The following is a 5,488-nucleotide window of genomic DNA, read 5'->3' as shown; positions in this document are numbered from 1 at the left end:
AAGGCCTGGGCTCTTCAGGTTCCTGGCAAAGGTCTGAGCTCTTGTTGACTCCAGAGTCTTGGGCAAGGTATGGATGCTTCTCTGGCCCAGAATCGTGGGTAAAGTCTGGACTCCTAGAGGCTCCTGAATCTTGGGCGTTACCTGTACTCTTGTCACATCCAGAATGTTGAGAAGGGTGTGGGCTATTATGGAAGCCAGTTTTTTGGGAGAGCTCTTGACTTTTATGCAGTACAGTCTCTTGCTTTCGTTCCAGATTCCTATAGACTCGAGAATCATGCATAAAGCCTGAGCTCCTCTGAATGTCAGAAGTTTGGAGAAATGGTGTGTTTTTGTGGAGACCAGAGGGCTGGGTGAGGTATGGGCGTGTAAAGAAATGTCTGTCTTGAGTAGAACCTAAGCTCTTCTGGGAGCCAGAATCTTGGGTAATGACTGGATTCTTCTGAAGGTCAGAGTCATGGGAAAGGCTTGGATTCTTGCAGAGGTAAGGGTCTTGGGTAAGGCCCAGAAGCTTGTGGAGGCCTGGATCTTGAGCAAGGCCTGGGTTCTTGGGGAGACCTGGGTCTCGGGTAAGGCCTGCGTTCTTGTGTAGGCAGTCCTGGGATCATTGCTGGGGTTCATTCCTGAGGTTTCTGAAATTGGTACCTGGCGATCCTCAAGTCATTTTGTTTGCACAATGAACATCTCAACAGATATAGAGGAATATACACTTCACTTTCCATACCAGCTGGGTTCCTGGAATGTGAGCAGATAGGTCTTTTATGAATCACCCTGCTTCTCTGTTCATTTTCATTTGACTAACGTTATCGATCACTTTAAGCTGATTCCATTAAGTGGGTCTATATTGAGCACCTGCTATGTGTTTGGAGTCTTGATGGAAAATGCCCACTGGCTGTTTCTATTTCTTTCTCTCTTTTTTTTTCTTTTTGGACATGCAGTGTGGTTTGCAGGATCTTAGTTCCCCGACCAGGGATTGAACTGGGGCCGTCAGCAATGAAAGCGTGTAGTCCTAATCACTGGACATCCCGGGAATTCCCTGTGGCTGTGTGGGCCCTGGTACCCCGCACACCACCACAAACCACCTCCTTTCTTCTTTTTATTCTTCTCCCAGTCACCTCTCTGTCAAGGAACGGTATACCTAGGCCTTTTCCGTCCCCTCAGCCGTGCTGGATCCAGAGACCGGGAGGTAACAGTGGGACAGGGCCTCCACCTCCCTGGTCAGCTCCCGCAGCTGCCGTCTCACGTCTCTGGCATTATAGGCTACGCGCCCTGAGGAGTGGCGCCGGGGGATGTCTGCGACGTGGGCCGGGCCCAGGATGGGTGGCTGGGCTGGCGGGCACTGCTCCTGTTCTGCTTGGGGCACCCCCCAACCGTTCTTGTGGCTAAGGGCCTGAGGGCTGTGGGGCGGGGGTTCACAGGGTACACGTAGGCCTGTTTGAGTAAGGCCTTGGCTCCTGCAGACTCCAGAATCTTGGGTAAGACCTGGATTCTTGTAGTCTCCTGAGTCTCAGGTAAGGCTTGAGCCCTTATGGAGGCGAAGGGGTTTGCACAAGGCCTGGGCTCTTCAGATTCCTGGCAAAGGCCTGAGCTCTCTTTGACTCCAGAGTCTTGGGCAAGGTACAGACGCTTCTCTGGCCCAGAATCGGGTAAAGTCTGGACTCCTAGAGACTCCTGAATCTTGGGCGTTACCTGTACTCTTGTCACATCCAGAATGTTGAGAAGGGTGTGGGCTATTATGGAAGCCAGTTTTTTGGGAGAGCTCTTGACTTTTATGCAGTACAGTCTCTTGCTTTCGTTCCAGATTCCTATAGACTCGAGAATCATGCATAAAGCCTGAGCTCCTCTGAATGTCAGAAGTTTGGAGAAATGGTGTGTTTTTGTGGAGACCAGAGGGCTGGGTGAGGTATGGGCGTGTAAAGAAATGTCTGTCTTGAGTAGAACCTAAGCTCTTCTGGGAGCCAGAATCTTGGGTAATGACTGGATTCTTCTGAAGGTCAGAGTCATGGGAAAGGCTTGGATTCTTGCAGAGGTAAGGGTCTTGGGTAAGGCCCAGAAGCTTGTGGAGGCCTGGATCTTGAGCAAGGCCTGGGTTCTTGGGGAGACCTGGGTCTCGGGTAAGGCCTGCGTTCTTGTGTAGGCAGTCCTGGGATCATTGCTGGGGTTCATTCCTGAGGTTTCTGAAATTGGTACCTGGCGATCCTCAAGTCATTTTGTTTGCACAATGAACATCTCAACAGATATAGAGGAATATACACTTCACTTTCCATACCAGCTGGGTTCCTGGAATGTGAGCAGATAGTCCTTTTATGAATCACCCTGCTTCTCTGTTCATTTTCATTTGACTAACGTTATCGATCACTTTAAGCTGATTCCATTAAGTGGGTCTATATTGAGCACCTGCTATGTGTTTGGAGTCTTGATGGAAAATGCCCACTGGCTGTTTCTATTTCTTTCTCTCTTTTTTTTTCTTTTTGGACATGCAGTGTGGTTTGCAGGATCTTAGTTCCCCGACCAGGGATTGAACTGGGGCCGTCAGCAATGAAAGCGTGTAGTCCTAATCACTGGACATCCCGGGAATTCCCTGTGGCTGTGTGGGCCCTGGTACCCCGCACACCACCACAAACCACCTCCTTTCTTCTTTTTATTCTTCTCCCAGTCACCTCTCTGTCAAGGAACGGTATACCTAGGCCTTTTCCGTCCCCTCAGCCGTGCTGGATCCAGAGACCGGGAGGTAACAGTGGGACAGGGCCTCCACCTCCCTGGTCAGCTCCCGCAGCTGCCGTCTCACGTCTCTGGCATTATAGGCTACGCGCCCTGAGGAGTGGCGCCGGGGGATGTCTGCGACGTGGGCCGGGCCCAGGATGGGTGGCTGGGCTGGCGGGCACTGCTCCTGTTCTGCTTGGGGCACCCCCCAACCGTTCTTGTGGCTAAGGGCCTGAGGGCTGTGGGGCGGGGGGTCACTCGGGGGTTCACAGGGTACGCGTAGGCCTGTAGGCCCAGCTCTGACTGCCTCTCTTTTGAGCGGCCTTCCCTCTACAGTTTGCTGGAAGCAGATGGTCTGGGTAGGTGGCTCCACAGCATCCTGGGCCCAGGGAGTCCAGAACCCCTGGGTGGACTGAAAGCCTTCCCAGTCCTTGGGGAAATTCCAGTTGTGGGAGCAGATTGTTGTGTGCTGACGTGGGGGCTTCTCGTCCTCGCTGTCAGTTGTCAGGGGCCCAGGCTACAGGGCGGTGGGCGTGGCGTACTGAAGTGTCTCGAAGGCGATGGTGGCGAGTGGGTGAGGGGGACACGAGCATTTTCACAGGGTCCATGGTGCACCGAAGGCAGACTGCAGGGGTGCTCTGCTTCGGGGGCTGGGTTTGCTTCCCAGGTGAGCATAACTTAGAAGCTTCTGTGGATCGGGGACAGGTGAGAGGCTGTGGATCGGGGACAGGTGGGGAGCCTGGCTCCTCCAGGGATGGAGAGGCAGGTTGCAGGAAGAGAAGCTGCATAGTTATGGTGTCTGAGCAGGGAGAGCGGGAGGGGAAGGGGCCCATTTAAGGTCAGGGCTAGAACACCTGGTTTCTGCCTTTCCTATTCCCCAACCTCCCCATCCTCCACTTACCTTTCTCACAAATAACACGAAACACTTGGTGTAAGAAGCCACGGAGTCTGCGCCAGAGCTAGGTGGGGGAGGACACAGTGACTGAGTGGCCGTGGCCATGGGGGTCCCTAGGGCCCCAACCTACTGTGCCCACAGTACTACCGGCCGCCTTCCTGTTCCAGAGGCTCCTGGGGGTAAGCGGGTCACAATGATGTGGGGCTCTCCCTCACAGTGTGCCAAGAGGGAGAGTCCTGGGCCTGTGTTTGACCCTCCAGCCAGGGCCAGGGCTTAGCAGAGGCCAAACCCTTCACCTTGCATGTCTCTCCTGTAGCCAGCCACCTGCACCAGCCCATAGGCCCTTGTGGGAAGCAGCCGCATAGCACAGGGAGATCAGCTATGTGCTTTGTGACCGCCTGGAGGGGTGGGAGGGAGGGAGGGAGACGCAAGAGGGAAGAGATGTGGGAACATAGGTATATGTATAACTGATTCACTTTGTTATAAAGCAGAAACTAACACACCATTGTAAAGCAATTATACCCCAATAAAGATGTTAAAAAAAAAAACACTTGCCCATGCAGCAAGAACACGAAGATTGCACTTCTGTATTAAAGACTTACATAATAGCTTGGCTTAACTATTAGAAAATAACCTGCAACTAATGAGAACTTGGGGAATTATCTTGTTAGTACATCTAGAAACTGGGGACATTTTCAGAAAACTGACAAAAATATTTTGAGGTTAGAACATGTTGAGATGTTTTGATTTTGTACATGATGATGAAACCTGCCTATATATAAATACCCGCTCTGAAAAATAAATTTGTGCTTGACGTGCTGACATCTACAAAGGGTGTCAGGTCTTGTTTCCTTCGCCGACGCCGTCCATCCCTCAGGTTTACCTGGACTCGTTGGAGCTGGACTCCGACAATTTACAATATTCTCTTCATCTTTCGCCAGGTTTAAAAATGTGTACAGAGCCGCGAAGGGTTGGGGTGGGGACATGGGATTGTCAAGGAATTGTTCTGGGGACAGGGGCTGGGCATTGGAGTCTGTGGCTGAATCATGGGGTCCCCCAGCCCCACTCCCATGCCCCAGTTTGGGGGGCATCTGTCTACAGGGTTCAGGGCCCAGGTCCCTAGCATTTAGAAGGCAGGGCTGTTTGGAAAGGAGCTAGACCAGGCAGGGGAAGGGGTGGGAATAGAACTAAGTTTCCATGGGTGGAGGTGGGGGCAGAAGGGACAGTCAGGAGGCAAAGTTCTGAGGAGCCAAGACCGGGGATTTGGGGGTCAGTGGAAGACAGCACTCCACCCCCTATTCAAATTTGGTGCTAATGAACCCACAAAATGCCAGCAGACGAGGATTGGCTCCTTCTCGGCTGGTGTCCCTTGAAACCCTTCCCGACATTGTTCCTTTCCCCAGAGGCCCAAACCGTTTCTCTTTGGGCAGTCACCTTACACACATCCTTTCAAATCAAATTCTTCCTGCTGGTGTCTGCCCAAGCGCCGTCCCCCACTGCCCCCTCCATCTGTTCCTCAGTACAGCTGACCCCGTTCTCTCCCCCAACCTGTCCGGGGAAGCCTTTCTCCCCTGCTCTCCCCCCCTCCCCCTCCACTGCTCCTTTCCTTCAGCCCTGGGGACCCAAGGGAAAGGGGGCAGGTCAAAGGACGGGGTGGGCAGCTGAGGGGAGAAGCTGGCTTGAGACCAGGAAGGGATGGCTTCAGAGGGGGACGGCAAAGGGGGGAGGGAAAACAGGGGCAGAGAGGGAGGGATGAGACATGGCGAGAAGAGGGACGCAGGCGGCACCCCTTTAGCTGCCACCTCCCCCTCTCCTGTATCTTACCTGCCCTGAGCCAGGGCTGAGGAATCCTTGGCACGTTTTCGGGGGTCTTCGCCCCTCAAACCCACCTCA

At 53.3% G+C, this 5,488-nt stretch overlaps 1 pseudogene; it reads right to left on the bottom strand.

The window, feature by feature from the left end:
• Positions 1-1,478: 1,478 nt before the first annotated feature.
• Positions 1,479-5,488, bottom strand: part of LOC112401878 (spermatid maturation protein 1-like) — an 8,401-nt pseudogene continuing 4,391 nt past the window's right edge.

This window comes from Neophocaena asiaeorientalis, unplaced genomic scaffold, assembly GCF_003031525.2.
Source record: "Neophocaena asiaeorientalis asiaeorientalis breed wild unplaced genomic scaffold, Neophocaena_asiaeorientalis_V1.1 scaffold543, whole genome shotgun sequence".
NCBI classification, from domain to species: Eukaryota; Metazoa; Chordata; class Mammalia; order Artiodactyla; family Phocoenidae; genus Neophocaena; species Neophocaena asiaeorientalis.
The sequence above is the reverse complement of the archived record's forward strand: the minus strand, read 5'-3'. Positions and strand labels throughout refer to the sequence as shown.